Source organism: Colobus angolensis, unplaced genomic scaffold (genome assembly GCF_000951035.1).
Source record: "Colobus angolensis palliatus isolate OR3802 unplaced genomic scaffold, Cang.pa_1.0 Scaffold261, whole genome shotgun sequence".
Lineage (NCBI taxonomy): Eukaryota > Metazoa > Chordata > Mammalia > Primates > Cercopithecidae > Colobus > Colobus angolensis.
In genome coordinates this window covers 2,465,047-2,484,532 of record NW_012115833.1, presented here as the reverse complement: position 1 = coordinate 2,484,532, position 19,486 = coordinate 2,465,047, and positions in this window count along the sequence as shown.

Sequence of the window (19,486 nt, the reverse complement as noted above, 5' to 3'; positions counted from 1 at the left end):
TTTATTGTTACCTGAAGTCCACTGTCAAGGATGGCTTTTCTCTTTCTCTCTTTACTAATATGTGAAAATGCTGCGTTCTCACTTGCCTTGAAGAGATAGGCCATGAAATGGACAGTTCTGTTCGATGTGCTTCTATTTCATCAATCAGAACTAAGTCAATTGTTTTTTGAGGCTTGGCTAAGTTTTGGCAAAGTCTGCAGTTATGTTTTCTAAAAGTCACATATAATAAACACATTTTCTCAAAAACAGGGTTAATGTACCATCAAGCAAGATCAATTGTTTCAGCAAACTTGTCACCAACCCCAAAAGGCTTAAGAACTTCCAATTCTATTTGTTATTAATTCCCTAATTAGTAGCTTTTTCGTATTTCACCATGTAAGACTTTGGTTTGGAGGCAAGATGCTACTGCAGTCATGCTATTGTGTTGTTATTGCTGAATGTAGTGTGTATATGTGTGTGTGTGTGTATTAAGCAGTTCATGCCTTGCTATAAATAAATACCTGAAACTGGGTAATTTATAAGAAAAGAGGCTTGTCTCATGGTTCTGAAGGTTGTACTTGAAGCATAGTGCTGGCATGTGTTTCTGCTGAGGGCCTCAGGAAGCTTCCAATCATGGTGGAAGCAAAGGAGGAACCTATGTATCACATGGTGACAGAAGAAGCAAGGGGGTGGGGAGGTTCCATATACTTCTGAACAACCAGATCTTGCATGAACTCAGAAGGAGCAGTCACTCCTTATCATGAAGACAGCACCAAACTACTCATGAGGGATCTGTCCCTGATGACACAAACACCTCCTACCCCACAGCCAACTCTGGGGGTTATATCTCAATTTGAGATTTGGAGAACACAGAAGTCAAAACCATATCATTGTGTGTGTGTATGTTTGTGTGTGTGTGTGGAGGTGGGGGGAGAGAGAGAGAGAGAGAGGGAGAGAGAAAGAGAAAGACCCCTTTTCTGTTTTGTAATACTCTCATTTTTTCTTCCATGACTATAAATTTTAACAATAGAAAGAATTCCAGGTGGATATGAGAGGTTTTCTGACTCTTGAGTAGCTTCAGTCTTATCAACCCTCAGGAGTCCAACTGGCATGTTTTCCCTCTACATTGGAGGAGTCAAGCCATTCTATACCACCACCACTGGCTGCATAGCTTTCGTTCTATGTACCACTTGCTTTTATAGGAATATATCTTCCCAAAAAAATCAGGGGAGACACTTTTATTTCACATTTTGATCATCAAATAGAGATTTGTTTTTCTTTCTCAGAAATGCTTGCCTTATCAAATGCTTGTTCAGAGTCAAGGAGCCAAGGAAGCTGAGACCTCTGTTTTATCCAGTGTTATATCTTCCCAACAGGACCTTTATAACTGCTAAATTAACCTGGTCATCATAGTTGCTGAGGAATTCCTATCCTGTAAACTTCCTTTTATGGTGACTCCAAATTCTTCCTTTCTGACACTCTTGCTCTTTACCTTCCTAGGTCCTTGCTTTCTATCTTTCCCCTAGTCATGAAAGATCAGTATCTGACTGGACCGGGTACAGCTTCAATAACTGTTCTATCACTTGCCATGCATTTTTTTTTCCAGAGTTCCACCTGAGAAGAGCTGTATTATGATGTTGACTTGGATCTTCCCTGAAGTTCAACTACTGAATTATTTTTAACTAAAGAATATTTTAAATACATAGAAAAAAACCCAGAAAATATAAGATGGATGGTTGCATACATTTTAAAATTACATGTGTGTCAATGCATGGGCTTATCTGTGCATCCCCTTCTTTTACTGTTGCATGCAGAACATTTTTTGATGAATTCATTTTATTTTCTGAAGAGATCACTTTGTTTTCCTCACACAATTGCTCATGCAAAGATCAGTCCCAAATTTCTTTTTGAATCATCGCTCTTGTACCCTCCAAGCCTCCAAAACAATAATCAGAGTGAAAACCCTATAGTAATTGCAACTAATTTATTTGATTCACTAATGTCTGTCCAGGACATAAGCAGTGGTGATACTAGATAAATGAATGACAGAATCATGTCTGTTTCTTTCTAGTTTCTCTCACACTTCTCAGTACCATTAAAAATTGTCTAGTTATAAAATGTAATATTTCTGATTGCTTTTGGTAGCTGAATTTTGCATTTGATTAGCAAGAAGTAACATTAACTGAGTAGTCACAGTGTTCCAGGCATGGTGCTACCAGTGAAAAACTTACCATTATTATCTTACTTAATTATTCCTATTTCATAGGTTAGATACTGGTGTTATATCCACCAGCAGTGGTTTAAACTAAATAAATCACCTTTTTGCCTGGAGACTAGACTGCCTTTGTGGGACTAACAAATTAACCAAAGGATTAGAAATTATAGTCTAGGGCCCATGGCGGTGGCTCAAGCCTGTAATCCCAGCACTTTGGGAGGCCGAGACGGGCGGATCACGAAGTCAGGAGATCGAGACCATCCTAGCTAACACGGTGAAACCCCGTCTCTACTAAAAAAAATACAAAAAACGAGCCGGGCGAGGTGGCGGGTGCCTGCAGTCCCAGCTACTGAGGAGGCTGAGGCAGGAGAATGGCGTGAACTTGGGAGGCGGAGCTTGCAGTGAGCTGAGATCCGGCCACTGCACTCCAGCCTGGGCGACAGAGTGAGACTCCGTCTCCAAAAAAAAAAAAAAGAAAAAAAAAGAAATTATAGCCTAGGAGTCATGCAACTGGAGGCTATAAGGTTCTCATCCTTTCCAAAGTGCTCCTGGGGATAACATCGGTATTGTAGAGCCTAAGATCAGTGCTTGAGATATTTTGGAGACCCCATACTTGATGGATCTGCTGGCATCACCCAGATTGATAACCTGACTCATCTGATTCTGTGACCCCCACCCAGGAACTGATTTAGTGCAAAAAGACAGATTTGACTCCCTAAAAGGTCATCTCTACTCATCACGTGGTCAATTCCTACTCCCATCTAACTGGTCTCCCCCAACCCACCAAGATGTCCTTAAAAACCCTGGTCCCTGAGTACTCAGGAAGGCTGATTTGAGTAGTAATAAAGTTCCATTCTTCTGCACACACACACACCCTAAAAAAAAAGAAAAAATATAAAAGACTTACTTTTATCTTTTTTACTAGGTGACTTACCTAAGGTCATACAGCAGCATACAATTTGAAACTAGCAAGCTCAGATAGAATATGACTGACTTTTAGACCAGAGTTCCCACTATACTATTCTACCACCCTGATTTGCATAGTGTATTATTTTATTTTCATGGAGTCTGTGTGGTATCTTTGGCACTATTTTATAGATAAAGAAATGAAAATCCAAAAGCTTAAGTAATTTAATAAAATCCAAAACGAATTGACGGTTGGATTTGTTTCCCTAGTTTTTGATTTCTACTCACGCCATCTACCTGGGTTAGTAATGGGACCCTCAAGAAGTGGCTCAACCCTTTTAAGTCACAGGTAAGTGAATTCTGTCAACTCAGTATCACACTTCTGCTCATCTCAGTTCAGGATGATAAGATGATGCAAATTTGTCCTCGTCTGGGTAAGAGGGTACAAAAAAGTCAGACTAGAGGAATTTTACCATTTTGAGTGCCTAGAAGACAGTCCTTATTTAAGGCTTCACTTAGCAGATAGGAGGTAAGAATATCGATGGAAAGAAGGGCCAAGAAAAGGAAACTGCTGGGATGTGTGCAGAAAATTATTGAAGAGAGGGAGAAACCCCAAGGAACTCAAAGGTAGGTAAGGGAAACGACTCCATCCTAGGGAGCACAGAAATTGCTTTCATTTCAGCTTGACAAAGAATGGCAAGTACACACTCAGAATAAAATTCGCCCTGAATAATTGCAAAGTTCCCCTTTCACCCTGCATCAGAGAACAAACTTCTCATTCACTCTATGTTAAAATGACTTTTTTTTATTGTAAAGTTTTGTACTTTATATGTTTTAAGATCTCTATTAGGACTCAGAAATAAGGACTGGGTAGATCTTATATCTAAGTAGAAAATCTGGGCTGTAGATTTCTGTGGATACTCAAAAATGTTAATTGATGATGGCAATTCAGATTTTGATCATCTTTCGGTGATTCTAATGTGATCTGGAATTCTATTTCTGATACAGTTCATGCTTCTGGCTGCCTATCAAAGGAAGTCTATGAGTAAGAGAGCACTAAATGATTAAAAAGGAAAGAAACGAAGCACTGTAGGCTATAGATAAAATTAAGTATTGCACATACATGAAAAAATTTCCACCCTATAATTTGAGAGTATATTTATCTTTATTTTTTATTATATGAAATTTAATAAAATAAACTACTTTAAAAATACTAGTGTTTTGGTTTTGATCAAGCTATGTATATAAAATAAAACATCATGATTCATTAGTAAGTAGATTCCAAGTGACTTTTTTATAACAGATTTCTTTTGCACTGCTTGCCATGAAATCAGAAATGATATAGACAGACAGGAAGATAATGTGCTAAATAATTTTAGTTTATTTTACTTGAATAAAAGATAAGCCTTCTTTAATTCTTTTCAAAATCGAAGATAAAATAAATATAGATTATGGAGTCCCAGTTTGGTAATACCTTCTCTGTTTGTACATCCTACCAAAAGTATGGGCTAATTATATTTTACATGAAGCAACAACATGATTTCCAATGTTTTGACAAGTAACAAATTGCACATTAGTTAGTTGTAAATAAATTTATTAGAAAGATTTGTCCTTGTTTATAGATTCTCCTTTGAAAAGGTAAATTAATTTAAGGCTCATCATTCAGAAGAAATGTATTATAATATCAAAGGAATAGTTAAAAAAAACAGACACCAAAGCATACCTACTAAACAGCAGAAGAAATCTGATATTGCAACAAGATGAAAGAAGAAAGTATATGAGGTCTATGATATCAGCATGGTGCCGTCTGGTAATCAAATTTTCAGTCATGATTCATTTGGCTCGATTATTCTGCTAATAATGTTATCTGTGCTATAATATAAACATAATGTTGGTTTCCACTGAGAAATGTAAATTACAGATTGTTAAGCATTTTTTTTTTTCTTGAGGATTCTTTCATTGTCAATTAATCGGTGGAAATGTCAGCTTCAAGATGTAGTACTATGGTTTTTGAAGTATATTCACAACAATAAGTAAAGGAGGATCCTAATATGTCTACAATGGGATTTGAATAACCTAACTGAAACAGAAAGTTTACCTGCTAACTGCCAATTTAAGTACGCAATTATTTAGCTTATGTAAAATTCAGTCATAAATATTATCTTCTTTCTGTGAGAGGATGAGTCAAAATTTGTCTGATTTTCCTAAAGGTATTTACTAAGTATTTTCCATTTACCAGGAATAGAGTTATCTATTTTACATGTATCTTCCCAATTAATCCTCCAATTACCTTCAGAAGTAAGCTAATGAACCCTATGTTAAGAATGAGGAAACTGAGACTTGGGGAAGGTAAGTAACTTAGCTAACTTCACAAGAGATAGTACCTCTATACATTTCAAATGGGAAGGAAAGGTGGATAGATGTATTCATTTTCATTGGTTAGGTACCTCAAGAAGGAAAATCTGGCACAGAGATCAGCACATAATAAGTATGCTAGGACATACTTGTGAGATCATCACTTATGCAGGAGAAGCGGAAAATGCAAGACTGTCTGGAAAAGAAATTTGAGCTAAAATTCATGCTCAGGAAGGACTTATTTCACTCCCCAGAGATCTTTGAGTTAGGATAGCCTTTTAGAACTTCCTAAATTTAGGAGAGGGGATCTGCCCATTATGTGCTGATATTACTTAGCCATTGGATATGGGGTTACCTAGAAAGGGGCGTAGCCTGGAGCAAGCAAGGATCTTCAACCGAGGTAATTCCCAAAGAAGACTGGATGTTGAGTGGGCTCTACAGGCAGAACTCTCCTAGAAGAGGAATAAACCTTCACTCCTGAAAAGAGATTTGAGCCTCATAAAAACTACTGGACTGGTAAAGCTGTAGTTCATATTAGGAATTAATGTGTAACGATGGGAAAATAATGGCATTAAAATGGACTGATTCTATATTCATGACTTGAAGATAATTGCCCAGTAGTGTACTCTTTCAAGATTAGACTTTAAAATAAAGACCGTGGCTTTTATGTATTAAAAAGGTGAAAGATTGCTATAGGCAGTAAGACCTACTGGAACTCTATCTTTAAAAGTAAACATTGAGCAACTACCACTAACTACAAAGGTCGCTGTATTTCTGATTTTGTTTCTTTCTCATTCACAAAATAACAAATGATAAGAACTGTCTTAGATTACATGTCTGAGTGAGTATATATTCATGGATTATATATAACACAAAATATTGACAAAGACTTAAATATAACCTTAATTGCAGACTATTAAAGGAAATAGTATTTTTAAATATGAAGGAAAATTTTTATTATAGTCAAACCATTATTCAATCTAAAGGAAGAAATATATTTATAATGTATATTATACACACATACACAGGCACACCTATATACAATATATATTATATATATAGTAGTTCCTTTTATCCATGGGATATATGTTCCAAGACCTTCAGCAAATGCCTAAAACATTGGATAGTACTGAATCCTATACATATTATTATTTTTTTAAACATACTTACCTCTTGTAAAGTTTATAAATTAGGGACAGTAAGAGAGTAATAACAATAATAATAAAATAGAAAAATTGTAGCAATATACTATAATAAAAATTATGCAAATGTGGTTTATCTTTCTCAAAATATCTTACTGTAATGTACTAACTTATTTTCACACAGTGGTTTACCGCGGGTGACAAACTGTGGAAGCTAAATTGGGGATTGGGAGAACTATTGTATGTGTGTGTGTGTGTGTGTGTGTATGTGTGTGTGATTAATTTCAAAGTAACAGTATGATACTAAAGGATATAAATTTGTGTAATATTAAGATCTCTGATGTAATCTGTATTCTGGAAATGTCCTTAGATAATAATGACAGGTAACTAACAACAAAAATTATTTTAACTATAATGACTTGTAGTGAGAGGTCACAATGATATAAAATGGTTCTTCCTGCTTGCTATTTCCAGTTTGAAATATTATATGCCCCCTATAGAAAAGCTAAAGAAAACAAATTTACTTATAGTCAAGTGATCATATTTTCAAAGTAGAATATGGGGTTTGAAATTTTGAAAATATGTCCAAAATCAAAAAGGAAATATTGTAAAACAGAGTAATGTTTTATAAATAGAAATTATAGATCATGCTCTGGATAATGTAAAGTGTTTAATTTAAAATCTTAATATATTATTACATTAATATACATCATGCATATTTTATCTTTGCCCCAGAAACAAGCACTGTGCAATAGAACTTTCTGGCTATTGAAGCTGTAATTTTAATTCAATAATTCACATGTGAAATGTGGCTACTGTATTGGAGAACACATTCATAGATCCTTTTCTGTTTAAGATAAATGTAGACACTGTAATTGCAGTGGAAACAGGAGAATGACTCAGGTACTCAAGAAACTATTAAGTGAGTAAAGTATTGTGAGTCCTAGATTAGCTATGTTGATCTAAATTACTTCTCTCTTGGTGAGAAGACTCACGAAGTGTGCCTTACTGTGACAATGCAAGAAATCGTGTTATTACTTTTATTGACCACGAGGAGGCACCGATTTGATAACACATGAGGAACACAGAAAGAAAAGCCACTCTGTGTAAAATAAACATGCCAGGTTAAAATGTCCTGACATTGATCAAGCAAGAATAAAGATAAGTAGCGCTTGTTGGACCATTCACTTTATGTTTCAGTGAATAGTGTAAGTGAACCAGAAATAAAGGCCTTAAATAACACGTGTATTCAGACAAGCAATCCTCCTACAGTATTTCTGCTTTGAATGCTTGTCATGAACACCATAGGCAGGAAGCCATAGCAACTAGAAAGATGTAAAAGGCATCAGAGAGCAAAGCTAAGCCACTCCTCGGCTATGACCAATACTATATTTGCATTTTCCTCATTTACCAAAATTAAAGCCTTTCAAATCTGTTTGTGCAAACTTTTTTTTTTATTAATACCTTAAAAAAAAAAAAAAAAGCATAACCCTGGAAGACTGGGGGAAGGAAAAAAAGAAAAAGAAAAAGGCATATACCAATTTGGTCATACTTTATATTCCTAAATAATTCCTAAAGGAAAAGAAAACCATTGAATAAATACTATTTCAGTTGATGCTATTTTCTAAAAGTAATGCATATTTTGCACAAAATGCTATTCATAATAATATTAAAATGTCTGTTAACTATAGTTTGGAATTCCTTTAATTCTTTCTTCACATAATTTAACAAATTCTGGGTTGACCATTAACTCAGACTTATAAAACTAAAGCTTGCAAAGAAAATAAGCCAAAGATGTAGAATTTTACAGAAACGTTTATCTTCTATCTCCAGTCTTTACTTTTCCCCACTCAATTCTTAATTCAAAGCAATGTGTTGACCTACCCAACCCCTATTTTGGATAAGGCTGATTTCTGACACAGTAGAAGCCCAAATTAATTTATTTTGGAAAGATTATGTTCTATATTATATATTATATTTGAAGATTACTACTATAGTATTCTCAGTTTAGAACAGAAGTAAACTAATGGCATACAAATTAAAAACTACAATCTTTGCCCCAAATGTAAAAGGAGCAAGCTGCTGGTGTGAAGATTGTTGAACCTAGATTTTTCATTCTTTCTTAACTGAAGGATCATTTACCTTTGCCCATTGATAATTAATTATAATTTCCTGTTCTCATCAGAAATAATAGAAATGAATCTCTGATGAAGAACTTTAATATATGATCCAATATCCTGAAAGTTTTTACCTGAGGAAGAACCCAGTTTTTGCCTTAGTTGCAAGGGTAAATATAGTGGAGTAACTAAAAATAAGATCTTTGAAGTCAGTTTGCCTAGGTCTGCTACCAGCACACTTTGTTTAGTTATACTAGCTTTCCCTGTACATAATGAAGGCTCTAATCTCATCCACTTTATAAGTTTCCAGATGAGGTATCACCTAGATTGTCAGGCACATAATAAACCCTCGAGAAGTGTTAGCTGCTGTCTGCATCATATCCCTGTCATTACATTGTCATCATCCTCATCTTCATCAAAGTAATTTTTAGTCACTTTAATTCATAAAAAGGGTCTCATTGACTATCTCAGCTATTTTCAGTAATTTGGCAGTAGTACAATAGAAAGAAATTCATATAAGTACCTTTACGAAAAAATAACAAAAATTACATAAGTTTTCTAAAACATTGTGTTTATTTTTTAATGGAGTAGCATCACACTAACAATAGAGGTTCTATGAATAGCCTGTGGTACAAACATCTTTCTTATTTTTCTCAGTTAGCTTTGCATAAGTATTTTTGTCACTCAAATAGATTTTTCACTCTGTGTTTGAGTTTATCCCAAACATCAAAACAGCCTTTTGGAGAAGTTTGACAAGCTTATATCTGATCATTGCCATCTGCAAACTAGCACCATTCAGGACAAAATGCCCCCTCATAAGAATGATAAAATGTTTATTTCAGAAAATTTAAGAGGTTAATTAAATAATGTATTTTAAAAATATCATTCTAGCTGGGCGTGGTGGTTAAGCCTATAATCCCAGCACTTTGGGAGGCCGAGGAGGGCGGATCACCTGAGGTCAGGAGTTCGAGACCAGCCTGGCCAACAAGGTGAAAACCCGTCTCTACTGGAAATACAAAAAAAAGCCGGGAGTGGTAGTGTATGACTGTAATTCCAGCTACTCGGGAGGCTGAGGCGTGAAAATCGTTGGCACCTGGGAGGTGGATGTTGCAGTGAGCTAAGATCATGCCACTGCACTCCAGTCTGGGGGACAGAGTGAGACTCCCTCTCAAAAATAAAAATAAAAAATAAAAAATAAAAATTAAAAAAATTGTAAACTCAAGAAAGGCAGTACAGCACAGTAGCTACAAACTCAGGCTCAGGAGCTAGAAGCTAGACTGACTTGGCTCTAATCTTAGCTCTGTCACTTACTGTACCAGTTAGGATAGATAAAATTTTGCTGTACCAACAAACCCATTTCAAATTTTTATTGGATTATGATAATTCAGTTTCTCATTCATGCCTCACTTATCTTTTTGTGTTTACAAAGGGCCTCTACTCTACATATTCTTTATTCCTGACCCAGGCTGACAAGAGTTCTGCTTAACATAACAAGCATGATCACAGAAGCAGGTAAAACAAAACATGATCATCAACCATGATCACAGAAGCAGGTAAAAGAGAACATGATGGATTTTAAACTGGTTCTGAAAGTTTATGCACAAAAGGGACAGATACTTCTTATACTTCATTGGCTAAACAAAGTCACATTGTCATATCTGAATTCAAGAAGAAGTTGTATAATTCTTCTGAAGGAAGATGTCTCCAATATTTATAAAGTAAAATGCAGTCTACTAGTTTGGGTTCTATCTAGCATCAACTAGAATTCTAACAGGTGAATTTTTATCTTTTAATTATCTTATGAGTCATGTGGAAATCATAAAACCCAGCTTATGGTTTTGCTATGAAGACAAAAATAAGACGATGCTTTAAAAAAAATTAAGAGATTTAGGCTGGGCACGGTGGCTCAGTCCTGTAATCCCAGCACTTTGGGAGGCTGAGGCGGGCAGATCACGAGGTCAGGAAATCGAGACCATCCTAGCTAACACGGTGAAATCCCGTCTCTACTAAAAATACAAAAAAATAGCCAGTGTGGTGGTGTGTGTCTGTAATCTCAGCTACTCAGGAGGCTGAGTCAGGAGAATGGCGTGAACCCAGGAGGCGGAGCTGGCAGTGAGTGGAGATCACGCCACTACAGTCCAGCCTGGGCGACAGAGCGAGACTCCATCTCAAAAACAACAACAACAACAACAAAAATTAACAGATTTATTGGCCCATGACAAGTGGTTAATAAGTAGTTACTATAATTCAGATCCCATGTGAGAAAAATTATAATTTAAAAATAATGGCTTCTAAAAATAACTGATATCTTAATAGTTATTTCACAAGGAATAACTTATATTCAGAGCATTCTTCTTAAGGTAGAATAGACTGTGGTATTGTCGTCGTTTGACAAGTGAGAAAATTGGTTAAGATTGACTGAAACACTTGTTCAAATCATGACTCAAATATAGCTTTCTGATTCTAGACAAATGAGACATAAAATTTTGAAGGATCTCCAAATATTTTATGTGCAAAAATTGAGAAAAGGGCTATCTTCTCAGAAAAATACATACATATTCTCAAAAATTTGCCTATAATTTCAAAAGTTCACTGACTCCCTAGAATTCAGGCAGGTTAGGAAGAGAGGTTGATTAATGGGTACAAATATACAGTTTGATAGAAGAAAAGAGACCTAGTGTTTTATAGATCAAATAGATCAATAGGGTGACTATAGTCTCCAATAATATATTGTATACTTAAAAGTAGCTAGAAGAGAATGATTGAAATGATTTTAGCATAAAGGAAAGATAAATATTTAAAATGATGGACATATTAATTACATGGATTTGACCTTTACAAATTATATGAATGTATTAAATTATCACATAAATCCTGAAAATATTTACATCAATTATGCATCAATAAAAAATTTAAAAAGAAACTTTTTTCTAGAGTATATTATTTCTTTTTGGTGGAAGCTAGTCCTGCAGTCAACTTGTATTTTGGACTATGAAGAAAATAATTGCTGAGCACAGTGGTTTACACCTCTAATCCTAACCGTTTCATAGGTCAAGGTGGGAGGATCTCTTGAGGCCAGGAGTTATGTGGAGAGGTCTATAGAAGAACACTGAGGTGTCAGACCTGTGTGTGAACCTGTCTTGGATCTTTCAATCAAGCCTGGGTCCAGAAGAGCCACCTAGCAGAGCACAGTCAATGTGTAAAATGTTAAGAAACCCAAAGGCATGTTGTTTCAAGCCAAGAAGTTTTAGAGTTGCTTATCATGCAGCAATATGTAATTGAAAGATCTGTTAAATATATACAACTTATACAGTTTAATAATCTTATTTATTGGGATTTCTTAGTTATTTAAAAAATTATGCCAGGAAATGAAAAGCTTATGTTGATTGTTTAATTAGATAACTGATTTATTTCATATTGTTGCAATATATGTATTATGGGTGGGGCACATTTTTAAACATATATAAATAATTATTTCCTAGTATTTACAGAGTTAAAAGTGTTTTAAAAAGATATGGGCTCCTAAAATAAAACCTGAAAACTATGCACATATATATATATTTTTCAGACCGAGCAAAAGCATGACTTTTGTATCTGTTTCATCATTCTAATCAAGTCACTCATTTACTTCAAATTCTTCCATGTCTCTTTCACACAAATTCTATGAAGATTGCTGCCTACACTTCCTGTCACATTTCCTTGTATGTATTCATTTTATTCTAGCAATATTGACTACTTCTAGTTCCTTCCACATACAGGCTTTCACACTTCTATGCCTGCTATAACTCCCTTTCCTTCCGTTCTTGGCTTTCTTAAATGCTCCTACTTATTTTCTGCAAATGTTCTTAGATATAGTCTAGTGAGACAGACACTTTCTTAAGTCAGGAAAAGCAGATTCATTACCCATTACTTACAGATAGGCAACAAAAATAATCAGAATCCTGGGATCCGTGGCTTGCCAGCCCCTTAAGGCTCAGTAAAGCTGCCCAAGGTGGATGAATTCTCTTCTGCCTGAGCTTCATGTCACACGAGAGTGGACAGACCACAAAAGCACTCTACTCTGAGTTTATGTAACCTGGAAGACATTTGGATTGCTGAACTGAAATGTTGCAGAATATCCTGTTCTTGGAGGAAGAAGAACATAGCCTAAATTGATCTGGACATTTCCTCCATATCTCAAGATGTTGCAATCTCAGTGCGTTCTGACTAAAAATTATAAGAGAAGGAAGAGCTGGGTGAGCCAAGGACATCTAGGGACCTCTATTCCTGTAGTCTTGAAATTGCGCTGAGGCTTAATCCTGTATTTGAAGGCTTCCATGAAATCCCCTATCAAAAATTAATCACTTCATCATCCATACTTGTATTATGGACTTATTGCTGTGTAACAACATTACCACAAATAAAGTTGCTTGAAACAACCCACGTTTATTGTCTGGCAGTTTCTGTAAGTCTGGAGTTTGGGCATGGCTTAGCTGAGTCCCCTACTTCAGGATCACACTTGCTGCAATGAAGGTGTTGACCAGTGCTGCATTTGTATCTAATGCTAGCAAGGGGAAAGACCTGCTTCGAAGTACGTGTGGTTGTTGGTAGCATTCACTTCCTTGTCAGACTGAGAACCTCAGTTTCTTTCTTGTCCGGAGATCACTCTTAGTTACTTGCCCTGTGGCCATTTGTATAAGCCAACTCACAACAACATGACTGTTTGCTTTGTCAAAGCCATAAAGGGAGAGAGTCTTTCAGCAAGTGAGGCATTACAATGCTATGTTGCATTACCACTGAAGTGACAACCATCATTGTTATGGACTGAATGTTTGTGTCCTCCTCAAATTCGCATGTTGAAATTTCAACCTCTAGTGTGGCTATTTTTGGAGATACAGCATTTCAGAATACAGCTAATGTTAAATAAGGGCATAAGAGTGGAACCTAATGCAATAGGATTAATGTTTTTGTAAGAACAGATATCAGAAAGTGATTTCTCCCACCCTCGCATGTTCTTTTTCTCTCTTTTCTCTCTCTCTCCCCTCATCCCCATCCCCCGTCCCACCCCACATGCATGAGCTGGTATAAGACCATGTGAGGATATAATAACAAGTCAGCTGCCTATAAGCCAGGAAAATAACCCTTACCAGAATTTGTATTGGACTCTTCAGCCTCCAGAATTGTAAAAAATAAATTTATATAACTGAAGCCACTCCATTTATGGTATTTTGTTATAACAGCCCAAGCAAAGATAATCATCACCTTTGTAATATTATTTGGTTAGAAGCAAGTCACCAGTCCCACTCACACTCAAGGGGAGGGGATTTATATAAGGCATGAATACCAACCAGGAGGTGGAAATCATGGGGGCCATCAGGGGGTGCTACAATAAGGTCTTGCTACTAGTACTCCTGTTTTTCTTTGTTTGTTTGTTTTGTTTTTTTGCCCAAGTTGGAGTGCAGTAACATAATCATAGCTCACTACAGCCTTGTACTTCTGGGTTCAGCAATCCTCTGGCCTCAGTCTCCCAAGTGTCTGGGACTACAGGTATGCTTCACCATGCCAGGTAAATTGTTTTTAATTTGTTAGACATGTTGTTTTGCTATGGTGCCCATGCCTGTCTCAAACTCCTGATCTCAAGTGATCCTTTCAATTCAGCCTCCAGAGTAGCTGGGATTATAGGAAAAAGCCATTGTATCAGGCCCACTACTCCTTTTTACTTTGTGTTAATCTAGTACGCATGCATCCTGCTTCAGGGCCTACAGTAATCATTAGAAGTATTCACATATATTTCCACTGTATTATACTTCTTGAACCTGGCAAGTTTGTGTCAAACTCTCAAACAGAAGGCCCTGTTTGAAGGTGGTTATGGTCATATGACTTGCTTTGAGCAATGAAGTGTCAGTGGAAGGTACTGTGTTATTTCTGAATGAAGCTTTAAAAGCCAATGAGTGGTTTACCTTGTTCTTTCCCTTTGCTGTGGTGATCACGGAATCACAACACAAAATGGAGCCTATCTCAGTCTGGGTCCTTGAGCCACTATGTTGAGAAGAACCCCACTCCCAAATTCTACTGGACACCTAGCATCAACAACGAAAGTATTGGGTAAACTTACAGAATGTTAGAGATGTTTTTTAGTGCAGCATAGATCAGATTCTTCTGATGCACGGTTTTGTAAATGATTTTTACTCTCACGTGTCTACGGTGCTAGATTCTAAGCTCTGTTGTAATAGTAACCATGTCTGCTTTGTTCACCACATGATAACCAGTTTTAGTAAGTATTTGGCATATAGTGGGCTCTTCACCAGTATTTATTAAATGAATCATGAAAAATGCATCTGACTCAATTTCACTAATTCTTTCACATACAGTCTCCTTTTTTCCTGGAATATACTAGATATTACATAATTTTTATTGAATTATACAATTTATCTTAATGAAGTCAGCACCCTATTAATCATTTTCAAACGTTAGCATAAGGTCCCTTGACTTACACTTCAAAGTCATTTACCCTATGGTTTGTTAAGCAACTCCTTTACATGATCATACCCAGAACATACTCATTGTTTGAATTCTTAAATTTTGAATTTCTCCTGCTGCCCTCTTCTTTCTCTTCTTCTGTACTTTAGTTGAAAACATCCGATCAGTTTGATCATGACCTCTAGCTATTTAAACTCTCCTTAGTTTAATAGTCCATTAATAATTCTTGCCACCAATTCCACCATCACCACTGCTGTTGGTTTATTCTCTTTTCTGTCTGTCATGGACATCTCAGACAAAAGCATAGCATCCTGCCCTGGGGTCCTTCTGCTTCTAAACTTTCCTAACTTTTATAAATTTATTATAAATATGTGTTTCTAAAATGGCCAGAATTTTTTTCTCTTCTCCTGCTTCTGATATGTAGAATTCAATGGAGGTAGCTCTTGAGTGGCATGATTAGCTTCTACATAACCTTACAGGATATGTCTTATTATATTGTAATTGGATGTTACTATGTTACCTCTTACTTCAGACTGACCTTATCAAGAAAGTTTATGTTTTTTATGCATCTGTAGGATTGTTTTGCCATAATCTAACATAGCAGGTAAACATAATAAATAATAATTTATAAATAAATATTAAAAATTAAAGTTAAATAATGTTAAATACAACCACCAGTTTTTTCAGTCCTTCTTATGATGGCTTTACATGTACAAGTTGAAAAGATAAATCTAAGCACACTTCTTTAAAGATGCATGATATGCTGTTTTCTTTCAGTGGATGGAACTATGTAATAAAGAGAGAACTTTGTAATCAAGCATTGAGAACATGCTATTTAAGGACGTTGCTTCACTTTATTTGTAAGGCTTCATTTTGAGTGGCTTAAACCTACATAAGTTTATATATGTAAGTGAATAATAAGGCGAATCTAAGTATGCTTCTTCTTAAAATTTTATTATCAATAAATGAATAAAGAAAATGTGGTATAGCCGGGCACGGTGGCTCATGCTTATAATATCAGCACTTTGGTAGGCTGAGGAGGGCAAACTTCTTTGAGCTCAGGAGTTCAAAACCAGCCTGGGCAACAAGGTGAAACCTTATCTCTACAAAAGATACAAAAATTATCCACGTATTGGTGACTCACACCTGTAGTCCCAGCTACTCATGAGGCTGAGGCAGGAGAATCGCCTGAACCCAGGAAGCGAAGGTTGCAGTGAGCTGAGACCACACCACTGCCCTCCAGCATGGGTAGCAGAGTAAAACTCTGTCTCAAAAATAAAAAAGAAAATGAAGAAGAAAAGGAAATGTGGCACAAACATATAATAGAGTATTATTCAACCATAAAAAGAACAAAATTCTGTCATTTGCAACAACGTAGATGGAACTGGAGGATGCTAAGTGAAATAAACCAGGCATAGAAAAACAAATATCACATGTTCTCACTCACATGTGGGATCTATAAAAGTTGATCTTATGATGGCAGAGAGTAATGATAGTTACTACAGGCACAGAAAGGCAGTGCCAGAGGAATAAAAAGGGGTTGGCTAATGGATACAAAGGTACAATCGAATGGGAGGAATGAAATCTAGTGTTTGGTAACACAATAGGGTGACTATAGTTAACAATAATTTATTATGTATTTCAAAATAATTATATGAGTGAATTTAGAATGTTTCAAGACAAATAAATGATAAATGTGAGGCTATGCATGTCCCAATTATCCAGATTTGATCATTACACATTGTATATAAGTACATAAATATCACATGTACCTTATAAATATGTACAACTATTATGTATCCCCCAAAATACAAAATACAAATAAATTTGTACTGACATGTTAACTACTACTAAAAGACATATCTTCACATGCTCATAATAGTTTGCTAAAGCTGGATGCAAATTTAAGCAGCAGAGGGTGAGTTGCTTTTTTTTTTAAACTTAAGAACATATTATGATGACCTGGGTTTCTGTGAAGTTCAGTTTTCTTTTAAATTAAATAGAAGAAAGTAAAATTAAGTATGCCATTCAGTTGACATAAGAATTAAATGAGATAATATGTTCACATGTACTGTTAAGTCCCATGCAAATGTAAAGTAATATAAACCAACTTTTTACCATTCTGCAGAAACCAACTGCCTCCTGAGTTTAGGTATTACTGTTATTGCCATTGTTCTAACACCTATGCATTTTCTGTCATGTTTTCTTGTTACTGAAGGGAAGACAAAAATACTAGATACTTAGAATGTTTTCCCCTGAAGTTTTGAAGACCTGTGGGTAGAACTTTAAGAAAATGTATACAAAAAACAAAATATGACAGAATAATTATATGCCTTCTAATACTGGCTTCAAAAATATGTCAGAAAAATAAGCTTAGGAAAATAAGCCTGTAAGTTCAAAGAGGTGGTTATTTTGATACTGTATTTTGAAAACTTGTTTAGGAATAGCTTATTTGTGAGACAATGTAATCCCTCTTATGCTACAAAATCCCTGTTATTCTCTAGCAAAGGTTATAGAATTGTTACACAATGTTGTATCAAAAGCAGTTTTATTTCTTGGAGCTCCAGAGGACTATTTTTATGTTCCCGATTACTCTAAAACCCATAAAATATAAAAACATGTTCATTTCTAACTATCGTACATTTTCTAAGTTACAGACAAAACCAACTATCTTTGTTTCAGGGCTAAATAAATTTTCCATGCAATATAAAAGAATTTTAAAATAAAATACTAATTCAGTTGCTGATGTGATAAAATTGCAAAGTTTTATTTTGATATAATTCATTATATCTAAGCAATAAAATCTGTTTAAGACTACAACCACCATTTCACGCTGTCAAGAATTTTGAAGAGGCTACTGTATTAAGTCCTTAATAGCTTCCTATAAAATATGTTAAGGAAATTCAGCTTAGGCAAAAATTTGATGAGCAATATGATAAATTATATAGTTTATTTATTTGTTTATATGGAAATCACCAGTACAAGTTCTGTAGTGACATAGTCGTTTAAAAAAAACCATAGTCATATAATGCATTATTTCTCATAGTTTAGTTGAAAGATGAAAATATAATATCCTCACCATATTGAAATAATTCTTAGATCTCTTGTTTACCCTTTAGGGTACTCCCAAATGACCATAATACATGCAAAAAGAAAAGGTAAAGAATATTTAAAGGAAAATACAGTAAATCACTTCTGCAGTAGCCAACACTTGTCTTAGCTTATACAATTTATCTAAAAAGTTTAAATATATCATACTTTCTCAAAGTCTAAGTCAGCCCAATTTCCTGTGACCTTTATGGTTTTGTAGTAGCAGAATGTACACTGATGTTTGGATAGATGTCCAACACAATGCAGATAAAATACCTCAAAAGAGTAAGAAAAGAGTCAAGCACACTAATTTCTGCTTTGTCACTGTCTGTAAGAGTTTAGGCAAAAATATACCTGTCCATATTTTTCTCAATAACAAATGAAAGAGGTTATTTATATTCTTAATATAATTCTTGCTCTAAAATTCTATGAATATTTTGGTAATCATAAACTACAGAAAGTTTCATGGTTGTCAAAAACATACACCTAGTTTTATCTCTGTTCATTATAGTATAAGGTGATAATATGGTGTATGTGTAAAGAAAAGGAATAGGAAGGTAGAGACAATAGAGATGGAAGAGAAATTCACTGTTAAGGAGTCCAGGAAAAAAAAGTCTTTGGCAATCAATACACCTAACCTCAGTTAGTACAATGAGTTTAAACAGATAACTAATTAACCTCTCTGAGCTTTATTTTCCTAATTTAAAAATATACTCAATAGGATGGTATCTTATATGGGTTGGCTCTGTGTTCCCACCCAAACCTCATGTTGAATTATACTCCCCCGTGTTGCCAGAATGACCTGGTGGGAGGTGACTGGATCATGGGGGCAGATTTCCCCCTTGTTGTTCTCATGATAGTGAGTTCTTACGAGACTTGGTTGTTTAGAAGTGGGTAGCATGTCTCCCTTTGCTGTCTCCTGTCATCATGTGAAGATGTGCTTGCTTCTCCTCCACCCTTCCGCCATGAGTATAAGTTTCCTGAGGCCTCCCCAGCCATGCCTCCAGTACAACCTGTGGAACTGTGAGTCAGTTAAACCTCTCTTCTTTCTTCCCTTCTCCCTTCTCCCTCTTCCCTCTTCCCTCTTCCCTCTTCCCTCTCCTTCTCCTTCTCCTTCTTCTTCTTCCTTCCTTTCTTTCTTCTTCTTCTTCTTTTCTTCTTCCTTCCTTCCTTCCTTCCCTCCCTCCCTCCCTCCCTCCCTCCCTTCTTTCTTTTTCTTTCTT